Raw genomic sequence first — 20,483 nt, 5'->3', positions numbered from 1 at the left:
GTGGTAAAAGATGGTGGGACCAGGAAGAAGGTAAAATTGTGAAAATGTTATTGTCCCTACCAAATAGCTCCATGATTCAAGCTATTAGAATGGAGGTGGGTTTAACATCATGGGAAGTAAAGACTCAATTGTCCCTAATAAGACTTTGGAATCGAAAGGAGCCTGGTGGTGATGAGAAGGTATCAATTTGGTGTAGAGAGGAAATTTGAGCAAGCAGCTTACGCTGGGCGCGAGATGTAAAGAAAACCCTCCAAATGGTAGTCGCGCACTTGAAATTGAGCCTCTCCCTTCCACTGATGAATATAGCATGCTCAAAAAAAATGCTTAGAGAACAAGTGCTTGAATACTCTAGATCAAAAGACATGGACTATCTGAGGCTAAAAAAATCGGTGAATTGGGTGAAGAATGAATGGGAAAAGGAGACCCGGTTCCCATACCTGGATTTACTGCCTAGTAGATGGATAAGACATGATATCTTGAAGGTTCAGGTGGGCCTAAATCCATGGAAGATCGAAAGAAATATAAGAGTGGCCCTGATCCATCCGGATGGTACTTGTAAATGTGGTCTAGGAGTAAGAAATGATATTTTACATATACTGCTTGATTGTACTTGTATTTTAGTAATTTGGAAAACTTGCTTTTTGCCATGCAGTGCGCGCTACGAATTTCGTTTTATTAATTAAATTGTGTACTTACCTGCAATTATCCATATGCCTGTTTTTAGCACCTTCCACCCCGCCCCTCCCCCTCCCCGCCTCCCTTCCCCACCGTAACTCCCTCCACGGCCTGCGGCTGCACCATACCTGTGTGCCTATGTCAGTTTCTTACTTTTCTCTTTGCACCCTCAGAAATGGAGCGTGGGTCGGCAAAAGTTAACACATTTCCGAAGGAACATGTCGGCCGCCAGCTGAACGGCCGTGCCTCGACTCTCCCCTAGAGATATGGCGGCATAGCTTAATCTATTGGCGTTTCTGCTGTTTTTTCATGTAGCGGTACAAAAGGGGGTGGTGATGGACGGAGCATCTGAATCACTCAAACACTCACACCCAGTCAAAAGATCTGGGTTTAATCCATCACCGTTTTTTAGCCCACTCTGCCACCCCAGTTCAGACATGGCTATATGCAAATCAGTCTGACCTTGTGCCTCATGGGAACAGTCCAGCCCGAACTGCCAAGCCATGTCTTCCCTGGACCGGAAACAAGCTTCCGAGGACCGGTTTCTGGCATTCCAGCCTTCTTCAGCCCGGCTTGCTTGAATCCAGTGGCAAAGTGAGCAAGGGACTCAGGTCTGAGCATACCCTGCCACACTTATGGCGGCCAAAAGCGGTACAAAAGGGGGTGGTGATGGACGGAGCATCTGAATCAATCAAACACTCACACCCAGTCAAAAGATCTGGGTTTAATCCATCACCGTTCTTTAGCCCACTCTGCCTCCCCAGTTCAGACATGGCTATATGTAGAGCAAAAAAAAAAAAAAAACCCCCGATAACCTCCCTAAAAAAAGGGCTCTCAATGACCCCAATTGTGTGTTACCTGTAATGCCTGTAATGCCGCCACCGCAGCTGTTGCTGGAGAACGGAGTGCGTCGTACTGGGACCCCGCGCAGTGAGGAGAGTCCGGGCAGAGACGGTAGCGGAGGAAACGGCTGGTGCTTGCGCTCGGCCGAGGTGGCTGGTGCATGGAAGAGACGTGATTCTGCTCTCTTCAGGTCCGGGTCGCAGGAGGCTCAGAAGGCAGTGCGAGTTCTACCTTGGATGAGTCGGAATCCCGTGCTGCGGTGAGAGGGGCAAGTGCGGGTTTAGAATTTTGCCAGTCTGAGTCGAAATTTCGTCCCTGCGCTAAGGTAGGGAATCTTCAGATTTTTAAAGGCTGCAGTTTGGGGAGGTCTTGGAGGAGAGTGTGGTCCCTGGAGAGTTTTACCTCGCCTGACGAAAAGGGGGAAGAGGAGGTGAGGGTTCAGGAGGCCCCGGTTACATGGATGGATAAAGAGGGTAATAAAGAGGGTGAGCTCAGTATTGGCAGTTTAACTGAGCAGAAAGGCACATGAGGTGAAATCAGAGACGACCCTTAAAATCAATAGATACGCCCTCCGTGCCAGATCAGTCTTTGAGCCACTAAACGAAAAACCAGTTTACCTCCCACGCGTCTCCCCTCCTATATCGGAAGTAAAAGTAAGCACTAGATGGGGGAAAGGTAAGGGTAAAGGGTACAACTTAGAGGAAGGTGTGAGGGTTAAAATCAAAAACAGTGATCCTTTTGGTAAAAGGAAAGCAAAGGGGAAGAAAGGATCACCTCCCACGATAAAAATTACCCCTTCCCTCAAAACGTTCTATAAAGTCATGTCTTCCAGTACTGCATCAACGGCACCCTACCAATTAAAACTCGGAAATATAGCTGAAGATAGTTTATGCCAGGGAGCATTTATCAATGTTAACGTGAATGCTGTGAAAATCATAAGCCCGGTTAATGAAGAGGCGAGAGATCAGAAAATAGTCGAAGCCCTGATAGCGATTCATCCAGCAGTAAACTTGTCTAGCAAATATTCAATTCTGGCATGTGGTGACTCAGGGAGTTCCTTAATGGAGCCTGCGATGCTGGTACTTTTGACCAACAAGGTGGTATACGTATTGAAGTTGTGGTAGAAGAAATTGGAAACAGCATGACCAATGACACGACCTTCAAAGGAGTACCAGAGAGTACAAGAAAACCCGATGCAGTGTCCTCCACTCTGGCAGATATCCTCTTGGCAATGAAGGGAGAAATAACCTGTAGACTTACAGTATCAGAAAATAATCAATCTGAGATGACTATCAGGTTTCTAACCTCAGAGGTGAACCAGGCAGCAATTCAGGCTTCTTGCGAAATGCTAACCAAAAGATTGGATGAGGTCACATTAAGAACTGAGGCCATGGAGAAAGAAATCCCAATGATGAAGGACTCTATGCGATCGACCAAAACGGAAGTGGCTAAACTGACCGCCCAGAACAAAGAACTGAAAGAGGACACAGAACGCTTAGAAAACCATTCTCGGTGGAATAACTTAAGGTTTTTGAATGTCCCAGAAGAGCTGGAGGGGTCTGATCTTAAGGGTTTCATGATCACATTGCTAAAGGGTACAGTCCTGAAAGGGGTGCAAGATGTGGACTTAGCACACGAAATTCAAAGGGTGCACCGGATCCCTTTAGAAGAAATCCTGCTAAGCAAAAACCAGAGAAGATTCTGGTTAACTTTCTGACTTATTCAGTAAAGAAGCAGATTTTGTCCTCAGCGCTAAAGGTTGGGTCCATCCCTTTCAATAGCTCCAATCCTTTCTCCTTTCAAATTAGATCAGACATTTCACATGCAACTGCTACCAGACAGTGGGAGCTGGGAAGGAGGTTGGAAGAGTTAAACAATGGGGGCGAAGGCACAGTTGAAGTTTCCAGCATTCCTCAGAGTGATGTGGAATAACCGCATGTATCAGCTGAAATCAGGAGAAGAGGCTGATGCCCTCATTATAAAGATCAAAGAGGAACAAAGGGCCAAAAAGTAGGGGGGGGGCTAAAGAGAAAAAAAATTAGCAATGCTTTAGAAATGCCAAGTGCGGGTTCTAGCAGGAACTAAGTTGATTTAAGATGCTGCATCTCAGGGGGAGGGAGGAGCAGAATAGGTTTTGCCTATGTGAAGGAAGGTTTCCTCATGGGAAGTAGGGGCACAGGCCCATGGGGTCACGGGAGGAGGGGTAGTGGGGCACTTGGGTGGGGAGCAATAGGTAAAAAACAGAAAAACAATCTCACCTCACATTAATTTGCGATACATTATGTCGAGTCAAGGAGTTAGCCATATGGCTATTCAGGTAGAACGTGAAAATGGCAGGAAATCAAGGGTTGAGGGACAGAAAGACCATCTTTGTCTCCTGGAATATAAATGGATTGAGGTGACCTCGTCGACAAAGGTAGTCCTCAAATATTTGGAATTGTCCACTGCCCATGTCTGTTTATTACAAGAGACGCATTTGAGCTTAACAGAAAGCCGCTCAATTTTTTCTAAAGTCCCATGGATAAAATGTTTTAGTGTGTCTCACCAGACGACCCATAATAGAGGCGTAGCAATATTGGTGAAACATGGCACTTCTTGTACCATTAAAAGAACTCAGACAGACTCCTCTGGGAGATGGGTAGTGGCCCAAATTACATTAAATGATATGGACATAGTGAGCGCCTCGTTTTATGACCCTAATGTCGATGATTCGACATATATACTTAAGTTGGAATTAATATTAATGTTGGAATCACCTCCCTATATTATAGGTGGAGATTTTAATGTCCTATTGGATCCCATAAAAGATAGGTCAAACTTAAGTTACTATAAAGGTGCCCCAAAGATACGTCGTGCATTAATTAATCTAATTCAGGATCTAGATTTGACTGATGTATGGAGAGCTATGAAGGGTAATCAACAGGGCTTCATGTTTTATAGCAAGAAATACGGTCACTCCTCTAGGATCGACTATGTTTTTATAGATAGACAATTTTTGAACGAGGCAGAGGAGATCACCGTTATGCCAAGCCTCCTTTCGGACCATGCACCCTTGCAGTTTATTTTTCAGAGTAAAGGGTTGCAGGTTCAGCCAAGATGGACATTAAAGAGGGCTATGCTCCTGGACTCTGAAGTAATTGAGACCATGAAGGTCTTTACTTCAGAATTTTTCCTGTTAAATATAGGTTCTTCAACAATGGATTTTATCTGGGACGCATATAAGGCATGTCTAAGGGGGAGATTACATGGTATTATTTGCTCTAAGAACAGGGCAGAGGCTGCGGTACTGGAAAATATCGAGGGAAGAATAAGTCAGTTAGAGAAGGATAGAAATGGCTTAAATAATGGGGGCTCAGGACATCTTATGCGAGTCTTAAAAGGCCTAGATGAGGCCCGACAGGAGTACAGTGGGAAGCTGGGCGCAAGATGTAGAGCGCAATGGGACACTAGAAATATGCACAATTTCGAGTACGGGGAAAAACCAGGAGCTTTACTGGCCTGGAAAGCTAGAGTTGACCATACTAGAAATGATATTAAAGAGCTGATTATTAATGGTAACGGGGAGACTTCAAGTAAAAATGAGGATATGCAATCTTGCCTCTTTTCGATGTTTTCAGACCCCTATAAAGAGGACCAGTCTCCATTCCCTTGATCCATTCGCTCGTGGCTGAGTAACAAACTATTGCCTATATTGACCGAGGAGGGCAGGAATAGTTTAAATGCTCCTATCACATCGGAGGAAATCATTGAACAGATTAAGAAATCGAAAAATAAAAAAGCTGCTGGCTCTGATTCCCTTCCTAGTGAAGTATATAAGCATCTGGCAGAAGAGCTGTCTCCCATTTTCGGCACTTTTTTTATCTAGCCCTGCTGTTAGAGTACCCAATTCGTGGAAGGAGGCAACAATTGTTCTAATCTTAAAGTCAGGTAAGGACCCCCTGAGGGCTGATTCATACCGACCAATCTCCCTGCTAAATGTTGGCTATAAAATCTTTATGGGTGTTTTGGCAGGGAGATTGTCAAAACTGGTACCAAAGCTCATACATATGGACCAGAAGGGGTTTGTGGCTGGTAGGCAAATTCAGGAGCAGATACATCTATTGATTGGCAATATAGACCTAGCCGTCCAAAGATCTGATCCCTTGGTCGTTGTCGCATTAGACGCGGCCAAGGCGTTTGATAGAATCTGCTGGGTATACCTATGGGAGGTTTTGGAGGTAATGGGGTTTGGCCCTATTTTTATCCAAACCCTACGGAATGGCTATCAAGTAGCCTCAGCGCGGATCCTTTTAAATGGCCTATTAACATCAAGCATAAACATGCAGCGAGGAACTAGACAGGGGAGCCCCATTCTCCCCTTTTATTTAATATCTACATTGAACCCTTAGCGCGAGCTATAAGGCTGAACTAACAAATTCCCCCTTATAGGTCTGAACGTTATAGCTCCAAATTAGCCCTCTATGCAGATGACCTGATACTATATACAAGTGACCCAGAGAGGGCGATCCCTCGGGTTGAGGAGTTATTGGTTGAATTTGGGACCCTGTCAGGCTATGCAGCGAATAGTTCAAAAACAGAGGTTATGTGCTGGAATTTGGAGCAGTGGAGGGGACCAGTGAGCACAGAGTTCAGATGTCTGGGGATTTATATTGTGAAAGATCTGGAAAAAATCCCTCAGATTAATTTAGGCAGAGTGACCCAAGAAATAGATTGTCTGTTTGGTAGATGGAGGAATCTTCCTTTAACCATTTACGGAAAAACTAATTTGGTAAAGATGGTCATTCTTCCTAAACGTTCCTATTTATTTTCTGCCATACCACTTACCTTCTCGAAAGAGAGTATCAGTAAGATACAGAGTAAGATCAGCAGCTTTGTCTGGGGAGATAAGGGGGTTAGATTGACATGGAAAAATTAAGATGCAGATTAGTTAAAGGAAGGCTGGCCCTTCCTGACATTGGCCTCTATGCAGTAGCATTCCAGTTTAAGAACATTCGGATGTTACTGGTGAAACCCGATGAGTCAGCTTGGGGTATACTACTGGGAGAGATGGTGAGAGCTGAAGGAGGAGGAGGAGAGGCCTTTTTGTACAAGTTTGGGTCACCCAGATTCTTCAAGCGGGTATGCCTGAAGGTCCTGAGGGCAGCTCTGGAGCTGTGGCACAGGGCGAGACGTAGCTGGGGGATAGGTTACTATTCGGACCTGTCTCCAGTCTGGGAATCACCTGGAACTCTGGAGTGCCTGAAAGACAGTTTAGCGTTACCAATAAAGAGGGCAGGAATCAACACCTGGGAAGAGCTGGCAGACACAGAGGGGATTCATCCTTGGGAATACTTGAGAGTCAAGATTGGTACAGGACTATCGAGAATTAAATATTTACAACTAGTGTCTTGGTATGAAGCGGAAAGGGAGGAGGTAAGGGGCAATGGAGAGATTGAGAGGCTGTGTCAATCCGCTCTACCAATTAAAAAGGAAATCTCGATATGGTACAATCACTTAACTAGAAGTTGAAGATCGAGTAATTCCTTCTCCTGAGGCGGTATGGACCCGAACCCCAATAGAACCCTCAGCAGATTCCCTTTTCGGGCCGTCATTAAAGACACTATATAAGTTCATAAAACCTGCCTGTCTGAAGAAGAATCACTTTTTTGTCATTAATAGGCTCTATTACTCCCCAGCTAAGATAGCAAAGTTTGCCCCAGCATCTACACCCAAATGTCCAAGATGTCAAACACCTTTAGCTAATGACCTTCCTGTCTTCTTTGAGTGTTTAGAACTGAAACCCTTTTGGTATGAGGTGGGGGATTCACTTCGGGACATTTTTAAAACCAGGGTAGATGTGAATCTTTCTTTAGTCATATTTGGAGATGATGGTGCCTTTTGTCAAACAGCATCACAGCGAGATAGAGGTCTCTTATTATATATGATTTTGTTTGCGCGGAGAGAGATCTGTAAGAAATGGAAAGATCCCCTCCCACCAAAAGAGAGGACTGGCTTAAAGCTTCATTCGCTATGGCCCGGCTAGAATATGAAGGTGTGGAGGATAAGTCGATAAACATCTGGCAACCTCTTATGAGTTGGGGACGAGGCCTTAGACTAATTTAGCTAGTCCTATGATTACACCAAGTCCTGTACAAAAGGGGCCGGGAGACCCAAGCGTGTGCGGTAAGCCAAGAGGCCCCCAGTTAGTAAGAACGGCTTCATAAGACCCGCAGAGGCTTAAATGGTGAGATGAGGACTTGGAAAAAAAATGGAGCGTGAACAATTGCTAGTACAAGTGTACAGATATCTAACTTGGGATCTTTTCATTTGTCAAAAAGAGGTCATTCCACAGAAGAGGGAGGGCAGTGAGGAATCTGCTAGAATATTCATCAGAAAAAGCATTACCAAAGGATAGTAATGTATACTTCTGATGGATAGTGCTAACCACAGATTTCTCACTTTAGAAAGGAAAGCTACTAAAGCAGTATACCTTTGTCATTGTGGATGGTCTGTGGATTGGGCTCAGACCATAAATTCTGCAGGACCAAACGGGTAAAATGCCCATTCCCATTGGTTGTCAAGACAATAGTTCTCAAGAACGTGTGCACTGAGGTCCACATCCCAAAAACAGGTACACCGCATGCCAATGAAGTGGTAGCAACCTTCGTTCTGGTGCAAAAAAGCTCTCAGACATTCCAGAGGCTTCTTCTTGGCCAGTGCGTAGCAGACTGTAATGTAGAGGACTGTTCACCTCAAAAAGGTCCTCGTCTGCACTGCTTTCCTTTTCTGACTTGGAGAACCACACAACTTGATTGTTCATCTAATGGTCCTTGGTCCTCCTCTTTCAAGGGTTGATGTAGGGTGAAGCGCACTGGTAGAGTAATGAACTGCTGAACGTGGGAGGAATTCAGACTTTAGGTAAGAAGGCACACGAGCCCTCAGCATGAATTGGTCTGCAAAATAGGTGGCCTAGGGCAGTTGCACCAAGAAAGGCAGTCTCTAGAGTTAGAAGACACAATGAACAGCTGTGCATTGCCTCAGAGGATGGTGTGAAAAAAGGCATCAAAATTAATATCACCAGGGAGAAAACAACATATAAAAGGCGCAACAATAAAGTTAAAGGTACAAAATTGTGCTTTTTTATTAAGTATATATACTCAGAATAAAAACATTTAGATTCAAATATATAACCAAATCATACACTTGACCTATTCTAATTATAAAAAACACAATAATTGGCATACAAAGTAAAATTATCAATGACACAATTAATTATAAATTCATAAAACAGTGGCAGACAATTATAATCTTCGAAGCGCGTTTCGGCGTTTTAACAAGAACGCCTTCTTCAGGAGCCACATATAAAATCTGAAAGACATATATAGAACAAATTAAAATCATCATTAGGAGAGAAACACTCGCCTCTCAACATAGTCTTATTACATGTACATATACCAATATTATAAGCTGCCTTACATATCGCAGACCTCCCTACTTGTGTAGCCGAACTATAGCGCTACATAAGGTACAAACTATAAATTATTATATTTGAGCAGTAGTGTAGTTATGACATATTAAAGTCCTGTAAGATGGTCGGACCTTAAACTCATTTCTATTGCCTTGTGAACGTACCCGATAAGTCAGACGCATAATATTCCAAACCGGATTTCTTTGACAATATCTAAGCAGTAAACGGGTAATTTGGGGTAGGCAATAGAATTGTCATTCTTGCAAATATATATATCCCGTGGGACCATACTGGCAAAAAGCACCGATGAATGTTATTAATTACTTTCTTTATTCCATTCATTCAATGTACTCGATTTTTCCTGGGTTTGTCAAGGATATTACTGATTTAAGCATGATTATTAGCACAATGTCCTTACCAGGAAATAAAATGTTCTACGTGGTTCCAAATGATGGCTGGAACACAGGAGAACGCTCCGTTCCTAATCGTGGGGACGGTTGATGGACTCGGGTCCTTATTGTTATACCCAACCATCCAGCCGAAATACTAAACAGCAAGGTAGATAAACACTTTATGCCTTTCTGATATTAAATAGAACTTATTTTTAGACATGGAAAAGTTTTGTCAGGCTTTGGATGTGTAATTCTTACCTAGTGTTGGTCGATACAGTGCATAAAGGTAGATATTGGAAGGGGCATCCAATCAATTTCGGTACTATAGATCAAAAAAGATATAAAAGAATGGCCAAAACAATTACTTAAGCAAAAATGGTAGTGGAATGACCGCCACTTTATCGTTACCGAATATGTACAGAATCTTACCTACAACATGTAACCAAGAGGTTGCTACTTTCAAAGCGAGACGGCTCTTCCTAGATATGGCGCTCGTTGCTTTTGGTAATTTCTTTAAAACTGCGGACGTGAAATTAAAACAGACCTACCATTAATATCTCGTTTAAATAAACGAAATTCAAAGTGAATGTCGAAAATGAACACGACAAGGATACCGTACACCAAGACATAATGAATGCTCATAAATATACTGCTCGTGTCACCCGACTGATTAAACTGAAATAACGGGCGTAGAACCCCGACTGATTAAACTGAAATAACGGGCGTAGAACAGGGCGATTGAATACTGCCTCAACAAGAAAGGTCCTACTATTATTAAGGCATAGTGAGTGCTCATAGATATATTGTTCGTATCACCCGACCGATAAAATAAACTAACGGGTGTGGGACACTGGGTGCCACAACTACGAAATGGGAAGGGGGTAGGGACAGGGGAAAACGAACCGAATAAGATATGCAGACTGACTGGATCAATGGCGCAAAGTGATGTTATAGAAATAGGCGCCAAACTTACCAAAGAATAGTCGGCTAAGTTGGTAATATTCAAATAACACGGGACCACAGTCAATTGATCTGCTCCCTTAGTGATGTCTTTAGGGCTAAGGGGTGAATAAAAAGCTGGGATTACGGGAAGAAGCGGAAATATGTACCTTAGTTACAAGGTATAAGACAAATTAACCAGGGGAGGGGCCGTTCGCTTACCGAAAAATGTTTTGTTTGCAGCGTTAACATCAACCTGCGGGCGTTCCAATCGGTGAATTCCTGGCGTCCCGCAGCCGTTGGAAATGATAATCGATTCGCAAATACGCCTACCTTTTCTTAAATAGGCATGACGTAATTGTCTTTCATTTCAATTGGTTAGCCGCGAACACTCCTACATGACGAGAGTTCTCGGTTTCAGGAATATAGAAGGAGGACTGCGCGACGCGTGTAACCAGATCACTTGAACCAGAATACAAAAGAGGGACTACACGGCGCGGGTGTTCTTAAAACCGCAGTGATATGCGCTACAAAATTGCAATCTATGTTTACAGAGCTACATTTTAAGGAGTATCGAATATTCAACATAGTACGAGTCAGTAGTTAACAATAACATTACCATGAATGTCGGGAGATCATCGACATCCCAACAGGCATAAGAGGTCATGTTACAATGAAACACATTTCAATACTGTCCATATTGCAACAACCGATATTATGAGATGCTCAAAGAATATCCCATGATATATTATAGGGAAAACTGTGCCATGTTATCTTTGAAAAGATGTTTCAGCTAAAACGGACTATGACACATGGGAGTAAATTTGTAACAATACTGCCAATTCTGTCATGCCTACCCCTAGGGGCAGATGGCATTGCCTCAGAGGATGTACACATGCAAAATGCCAATACCAAGATAAGGTCCCACTGTGGCATCACGATTTGTTTGGGAGTGAACATGTGTGTCAAAACGTATTAAACATAATTACAATAGATGAGTTAAACAAGGATGGTTGGTCCGGCAAACACAAAAAGGCCAAAATGGTCAAAATATAATAATGCCCACTGCAAGGCCTTACTGAGCCAAATACAAAATAGACAGTAAAACAACCCAAAGTATGGCTTGTAAAGGGTCTGTCTTGTAGACTCGACACCAGGCCACAAATTTGCCCGACTGCCCTTTGTACATGAAGTTCATGAAAGGGTGCCTGATTGAAAGGATGACATCCAGAACTTCAGGTGGCAGATCAAATGTGGTCTACTTGTTGGTAAATCTCCAAGCACAGAGGTGTAGTTTGCGCAGGTTCAATCGAAGGACCCTGCCCTGCTGCTATGACAGGAGATCCTCCGAAGAAGCAGCCTGATCAGAAGGCAGATGCTCATGCCCAGAAGTTCTGTGTATCACTCTCCTGGCACAATTCGGAGCCATCAGAATGGTTTGGGTCTAGTCATTCCAGATCTTTTTCAGAACTTGAGACAGAAAAGGCATGGGCAGAAAGTGCACAGGAGTCCTGTGTTCCATTGCACATGAAATGCATCTGCTAGCGAGTCGCTTCACAGAAACGCCAATGCATAAAATCTATGGCACTACAAGTGTTCATCAGTGGTGAAAATATATAGCCAGGGTCTACTCACTGCCAGCATTCAAGGATCCTGCCAAGTAGTTCATGAATCATAATTAGGATATATATTTACTTTAAATCAATTAATAAACTATTCATTTTAATTTATTTTTATCAGTTTAAAATTATTTAAAAAATCATATATGTATGTATATATATATATATATATACATATATATATATATGTATGTATATATTACCTACTGGCGGTCGCCAGTAGGTATATATAGTTAGGATTTTTTCTCTATGGGATTTTTGAAAATTCTATGTCTAATAACTTTGCCGTTTGTGGACGGAATTGGCTGAAATTTCAGAAAAATGGAACATTTTGTTTCTGAGCAGCCACTGAAAATTTTGAGGGGGTTCGTCAAGGGGGGGCCGAGAAAAAAGGGGGGTCCCAAAACGCATTTTTCCCATGTTAATTTCCATAGGGCGGTTGGCCTCACTTTTAGCCCGAATGGCTGAATGGATTTGCACGAAACTTGGCAAAATTGTAGGGACTGTTAGCCCGATGTGCCTTTGCTAGGTCTCAAGATATGTGCTCCAGTGGATTTTGAGAAATTAACGTTCAAAAAAATATATATATCTGTAAGCGCGCTCCGGGCAGCGCCCCGGTTCGCGTACTTGACGCGTAACGGAACTTCGCGAAGCGAAGCTGATTGGCTCTCCGGTGTCTGTCAACATTCTAAACAGTCCGGAGCGGCCGCCATCTTGTCTCTCGGTAGGATCGAGAGGCAAGAGGAGGCCAAAACAAAGGGGGAAATGACCATAAGGGGGCATAGTAGATCCTTCCTGACCCCCTAGGTTTGATGTGGAGGCTTTAAAAGGGCCCCGCGGGGCAAAAAAAAAAAAAATGTTTAGTTTTTTTTGCGTGGGTAGCGCCCGGTACGCGCACCGGGAAGCGGTCCGGGGAGCGTACTATAAGGAAAAAAGAATGATAGACTATGATATTTTGAAATATTGTATGTTTATTGATTGTTCTTTTTGTTGTTTTTTTTTTTTTATTTAAGTAGCAGTATTAATGATTATTAAATATAAATGTATTTTTGGAATTGTGCACAGTATACTATAAGTCTGACTTTACATTATAATTAATTTGGTACTAGTTTATGAATTACATATAAAAATGATTAAAGACTCAAACAATTTTTTAATATTAAATATAATTTTATTTTTCTGATTCTTTTTCAAAATTTAATAGAACGTCTAACATTTGACCGTCCGATATGTCCTCTTGTTGAGTGAACATAACTTCCCACATTTGACCGTCATCATAATGAAGTAAATAATCCACAGATTCTACACATTGTAGAAGTTCATGGTCTCGTGATTCATCCATGAATTCCAAGTCAATGGGTTCAATTATTTCCTCATTATTCATGTCTAGGACAATTTCAAAGGAAACGTTCTGTTCTCCTTGCATTTTTGTGCTGAAATTTGAATAAAAAATAAATATATCAGTAGAGATAGGGCACTGTTGGGTTTAAGTTCAGACAGGTACTTTTGAGGCATGAAGTAGTACTATTAAAAAGTGCCTGTGAGAAAGCCTATGTAAATTCATAATAATACCACAGAAACCTAAATCAATCCATAATTATAATAAACAAGCCTTTCTCAATGTCTAACTCTTACAGAGGGATAGTATATAACTATCTGAAAATGTTTTCAAATTTATAAAATAATATCTTACCTTTTAAAAACAAGTTTAAGTTGTGAGTGAAAATGATCTTGCAATGTAGTTCAGGAAGTAGTAGTCAAAATGGCTGTGTTTCTCTCTCTTTTTTATATATATTCAGGTACATAACCAATCAAATGTCAGGTAAAAAAAGTAGAAAATGAAAGTAACATTTTAATTGGTTGTCAATTCCAACACTTCAGATGTGATTTGTGAAGTAATTTACCTCAGGGTATTTAGAGAGGTCTACAGGCTAAATGGCTAAATGGAATTCCAACCAAATTTGTGAAAATGGTAGGGATTGGTATGTAGTATGAGCTAATCTATATTTGGTGAAAGTGTCTCCAGGGTTTCTTCTGTAAATTACTTTCCCACCTTTTTTAATGGAGCGCTTCCCGGTGAGCGCCCCGGTACGCGAACCGGCAGCGTTACGTGAGTCCACCATTTTGTGTTTCGGTCGAATTAAGATACAAGATGGAGGGCAAATAATGTTCAGAATGGGGCACGGTAGACGTATTTTGACCCCCTAGGTTTTCTGAGGGTGGCTGAGGAGGCCCATATGTGCGAAAAAAAACCATTTTTTAAAAAAAATTCGCGCGGTCAGCTTCCGGTTCGCGTACCGGGTAGCGCTCCGGGGAGCGTACTTTGTTGAAAATTAGTGAAAAAAGTTAGAGTAAAATAATAATTGTGAGTGATCAGATGTAGGGTAGCTCTGAGAAGAGCTTTTGGGTTTATGGTACATTTAGGTACTTATAAGTAGGTACCAATGCACAGTTTTAAATTCAGAATGAAAATTCTGTTCCCTTCATCTGAGAAGTGAACTCCATCTCCTCTGTAGATATCTTGCATGGAGTAATGTAAGTTATTGTTGTAGATGGAGCCCATTCCATGGTCTCTCATGTAAGCTGAAACAGATTTGTTTACATGCTTCCTCGATTTCTCAATTTGTGGATAAAATTGGTTCGACCACCTCCATTTCTGTCTTTGGCATATATTTGAATATATCAAGGCAGTTTGAGGAAAAAGTGCCATCAATTGCTCAAAGGTGTCCTTTAAAAGCATTTCCAGACCTACCCCAGTCAAAGTGCCGAAGTCATTTCCTCCACAGTGCACAATTAACAGGTCAGGTTTAGGCAAATGCATAAAGGTTTTCACCAATTGTATCAATTGGTGACATTTTAATCCTCTGTGGCCAAACCACCTAATTTCCACATCTTGTAAATTGAGGTTAGGTAAATTTCTGTTATCAGCATACCTCTGAGCCCAGTAGAAGTAACTATGTCCAACAATCCAGACAGAAAACATGGTGAGAGAAGGTTCTGCTGCAGTCAGATGAAGTGTGGCAATGAAATGGCATTTGAAAAAATAAGAGTTTAAAATGAAAAAACTGTGGAGTTTCTGTGTTAATGAAGCAGTAGCAGTGATTGGTGGATTTTGATTGCTGAAAACAGAAAGTAAGGGTGCATGGATGAGTTCTTTGAAAGATGTAATTTGAATGGTCAAGAAAAAATCATTTTATGAAAGATTGCACTGGATACGCAGGTGTACTGAGAGTTCAGAGTTCAATTGAAACATTGTTGTGTGAACTTGCAAACATGAGAGGTCTTTCAGGAGGTGGTTGCTATGCAAAAAAAGGCAGAAAGGGCAGAGGGGGGAAGGGTGTTGATTTGAAAAAAGTGAGGGAAGAGTTTTGATTGGGTGACATGAGAGATATGTGTGATGAATTACAGCTTTTCTGTGCTTTTTATAGCTGCAGACTCTGGAGTGCATACCTTTTGCTCTGCTAAAGACAATTTGGTGTGTTTCTGAGACTGTTTTGAAACTCATAAAGTATTTGCTAAGGTGAGAAAAGATTCATTTAATTTAGATAGAGAATAGTATGGTTTAGGGAGAACATTATGAAGAAAGTTGTGTATTTAAAATGTTGCTTTGTGTCAAGTGTTTTACAAATAGATTTTGTTTCTTTGTGTTACATAGCCATGTTAAAAGTGACGTAAAAATAGTGCAAGGGTCTTACAAAAACGCTTTCATGTGTCTTAGGCCATTTTAAGTCATTTCCCCTTGAATGTAGGTATATAATTGATTTAGATGATGTGTTTAAAAACGATTTATGAAAACAATTAGGTTTCTTGATATGTACTGCTAGAGCTTCATAGGTTGCTTGGGGCATATTTATAAGGCCTTTGTGTCTCTCTGATGTTATTTTTCCCATTTTAATTTAAGACCTTTCCCTGTGGTGCAAGGTCCTTGTAAATACGCCCCCATCTGTGCTTGGCAAATTTAGATCTTGATTATTTGACTTACATAGCCATGTTAAAAGTGATCTAAAAATGGAGCAAGGGCTTAAAAAAATGCTTTCATGTGTCTTAGGGCATTTTAAGTCACTTCCCGATGAATGTAGGTATATAATTGATTTAGATGATGTGTTTAAAAACGATTTTTGAAATCAATTAGGTTTCTTGATATGTAATGCTAGAGCTTCATAGGTTGCTTGGGGCATATTTATAAGGCCTTTGAGTCTCTCTGATGTTATTTTTCCCATTTTAATTTAAGACCTTTCCCTGTGGTGCAAGGTCCTTGTAAATACGCCCCCATGTGTGCTTGGCAAATTTAGATTTTGATTATTTGACTTACATAGCCATGTTCCATACAGTTCTCACCTTCTGCGTAGTCTTTGATATGCTAGACTCCATCTGCACTATGAGATACCTAAGCAAAGGAAACACAGGTGATGTGATTGTGAAATGAGGAAAAGAAACTCCACATTTTTCAATTACATCACCTGTGTTTTCTAATTTTACGAATGACATTGTGCAGATGAGGTTTAGGTTTGTCGACGGACACAGAAGAGGTCTGGCCTTTGTTCAAGAGTGAAGTGGACATGACTTACTTCATTTGTAGGCTTTCACATGTATTATCTCCTCTGTACTCTTCAACAAGCGTAAATTTCATCTGCAACCCTGAGTAGGCCTCACCTCAAACAAACCTCTGGATAGGCCACACCTTATCATCATCCTGAATCAATCATTTAAAATGTTAGGGACAGATTTATGATAGGTGTATGATTCTTTTGCGTCACTGTGCGTCACTTTTGTGACGCAGCGGCGGTGCAAAAGATTTGCTATGTGGCGACATATTTACAACTTGATGCATCTAGGCAGATGTGTCATGCTGTAAAGTCCCATGCCACATGAAACCGATGCAGCAGTGATGCAAAAGATGCACCATGTTGCAAGACAGGCCTCATTTCATCTCCAACAAGATAAGAAGCTGAATCTTCTGTAAATGTCAAAATTGTTGTATACACTGCTCAACTTCTGTGTACTCTTTGATATGCTAGAGTCCATCTGCACTATGAGATACCTAAGCAAAGGAAACACAGGTGATGTGATTGTGAAATGAGGAAAAGAAACTCCACATTTTTCAATTACATCACCTGTGTTTCCTAAGTTTACGAATGACATTGTGCAGATGAGGTTTAGGTCTGTCCACGGACACAAAAGAGGTCTGGCCTTTGTTCAAGAGTGAAGTGGATATGACTTACTTCATTGGTAGGCCTTCACATGTATTATCTCCTCTGTACTCTTCAACAAGCGTAAATTTCATCTGCAACCCTGAGTAGGCCTCACCTCAAACAAACCTCTGGATAGGCCACACCTTATCGTCATCCTGAATCAATCATTTAAAATGTTAGGGACAGATTTATGATAGGTGTATGACTCTTTTGCGTCACTGTGCGTCACTTTTGTGACGCAGCGGCGGTGCAAAAGATGTGCTATGTGGCGACATATTTACAACTTGATGCATCTAGGCTGATGTGTCATGCTGTAAAGTCCCGTGCCACATGAAACCGATGCAGCAGTGATGCAAAAGATGCACCATGTTGCAAGACAGGCCTCATTTCATCTCCAACGAGATAAGAAGCTGAATCTTCTGTAAATGTCAGAATTGTTGTATACACTGCTCAACTTCTGTGTACTCTTTGATATGCTAGAGTCCATCTGCACTATGAGATACCTAGGCAAAGGAAACACAGGTGATGTGATTGTGAAATGAGGAAAAGAAACTCCACATTTTTCAATTACATCACCTGTGTTTCCTAAGTTTACGAATGACATTGTGCAGATGAGGTTTAGGTCTGTCCACTGACACAGAAGAGGTCTGGCCTTTGTTCAAGAGTGAAGTGGATATGACTTACTTCATTGGTAGGCCTTCACATATATTATCTCCTCTGTACTCTTCAACAAGCGTAAATTTCATCTGCAACCCTGAGTAGGCCTCACCTCAAACAAACCTCTGGATAGGCCACACCTTATCATCATCCTGAATCAATCATTTAAAATGTTAGGGACAGATTTATGATAGGAGTATGCCTCTTTTGCGTCACTGTGCGTCATTTTTGTGACGCAGCGGCGGTGGAAAAAATTTGCTATGTGGCGACATATTTACAACTTGATGCATCTAGGCAGATGTGTCATGCTGTAAAGTCTCGTGCCACATGAAACCGATGCAGCAGTGATGTAAAACAGGCACCATGTTGCAAGACAGGCCTCATTTCATCTCCAACAAGATAAGAAGCTGAATCTTCTGTAAATGTCAAAATTGTTGTATACACTGCTCAACTTCTGTGTACTCTTTGATATGCTAGAGTCCATCTGCACTATGAGATACCTAAGCAAAGGAAACACAGGTGATGTGATTGTGAAATGAGGAAAAGAAACTCCACATTTTTCATTTACATCATCTGTGTTTCCTAAGTTTACGAATGACATTGTGCAGATGAGGTTTAGGTCTGTCCACGGACACAGAAGAGGTCTGGCCTTTGTTCAAGAGTGAAGTGGATATGACTTACTTCATTGGTAGGCCTTCACATATATTATCTCCTCTGTACTCTTCAACAAGCGTAAATTTCATCTGCAACCCTGAGTAGGCCTCACCTCAAACAAACCTCTGGATAGGCCACACCTTATCATCATCCTGAATCAATCATTTAAAATGTTAGGGACAGATTTATGATAGGTGTATGCCTCTTTTGCGTCACTGTGCGTCATTTTTGTGACGCAGCGGCGGTGGAAAAGATTTGCTATGTGGCGACATATTTATAACTTGATGCATCTAGGCAGATGTGTCATGCTGTAAAGTCCCGTGCCACATGAAACCGATGCAGCAGTGATGCAAAACATGCACCATGTTGCAAGACAGGCCTCATTTCATCTCCAACAAGATAAGAAGCTGAATCTTCTGTAAATGTCAAAATTGTTGTATACACTGCTCAACTTCTGTGTACTCTTTGATATGCTAGAGTCCATCTGCACTATGAGATACCTAAGCAAAGGAAACACAGGTGATGTGATTGTGAAATGAGGAAAAGAAACTCCACATTTTTCAATTACATCACCTGTGTTTCCTAAGTTTACGAATGACATTGTGCAGATGAGGTTTATGTCTGTCCACGGACACAGAAAAGGTCTGGCCTTTGTTCAAGAGTGAAGTGGATATGACTTACTTCATTGGTAGGCCTTCACATGTATTATCTCCTCTGTACTCTTCAACAAGCGTAAATTTCATCTGCAACCCTGAGTAGGCCTCACCTCAAACAAACCTCTGGATAGGCCACACTTTATCGTCATCCTGAATCAATCATTTAAAATGTTAGGGACAGATTTATGATAGGTGTATGCCTCTTTTGCGTCACTGTGCGTCACTTTTGTGACGCAGCGGCGGTGCAAAAGATTTGCTATGTGGCGACATATTTACAACTTGATGCATCTAGGCAGATGTGTCATGCTGTAAAGTCCCGTGCCACATGAAACCGATGCAGCAGTGATGCAAAACATGCACCATGTTGCAAGACAGGCCTCATTTCATCTCCAACAAGATAAGAAGCTGAATCTTCCGTAAATGTCAAAATTGTTGTATACACTGCTCAACTTCTGTGTACTCTTTGATATGCTAGAGTCCATCTGCACTATGAGATACCTAAGCAAAGGAAACACAGGTGATGTGATTGTGAAATGAGGAAAAGAAACTCCACATTTTTCAATTACATCACCTGTGTTTCCTAAGTTTACGAATGACATTGTGCAGATGAGGTTTATGTCTGTCCACGGACACAGAAAAGGTCTGGCCTTTGTTCAAGAGTGAAGTGGATATGACTTACTTCATTGGTAGGCCTTCACATGTATTATCTCCTCTGTACTCTTCAACAAGCGTAAATTTCATTTGCAACCCTGAGTAGGCCTCACCTCAAACAAACCTCTGGATAGGCCACACTTTATCGCCATCCTGAATCAATCATTTAAAATGTTAGGGACAGATTTATGATAGGTGTATGCCTCTTTTGCGTCACTGTGCGTCACTTTTGTGACGCAGCGGCGGTGCAAAAGATTTGCTATGTGGCGACATATTTACAACTTGATGCATCTAGGCAGATGTGTCATGCTGTAAAGTCCTGTGCCACATGAAACCTGCGTCAGGTTTCATATAGGTGTTTTGTTGCAGGGTGGGCATTCATTTGCATGAAAGCCCTGTAAAACTAACACAGTGAAATTTAGAAGATTTCACTGAGTCAGCTTTATAGCATTGCTGAATCAAATCCTTATGGCTGTTTGAAACAGGCATAAGGAGTGAAGCACCATGCAATGTGTGGCTTCCTCCTGTGCATTGCAGTAGACATGTCGCGTTTACGATGTGATTCGTGCAATGTGCTGCTTTTGCGGCACAGATGCGTGACGCATCTGTGCTGTTTTTACTCAATGGTGCTCCACATTGTAAATGCGGCACACCATGGGTGGCAGAGCAGCGGTGCACGATAACTGGTGCATCCCTGGGGATGTGCCAGTTAACATAAATCTGCCCCTTTACATTTAAGTATGTGCAGGGGACACAGA

The sequence above is a fragment of the Lissotriton helveticus genome, chromosome 3_1 (assembly GCF_964261635.1).
Source record: "Lissotriton helveticus chromosome 3_1, aLisHel1.1, whole genome shotgun sequence".
Taxonomy (NCBI): Eukaryota; Metazoa; Chordata; class Amphibia; order Caudata; family Salamandridae; genus Lissotriton; species Lissotriton helveticus.
Note: the sequence above shows the minus strand (reverse complement) of the source record.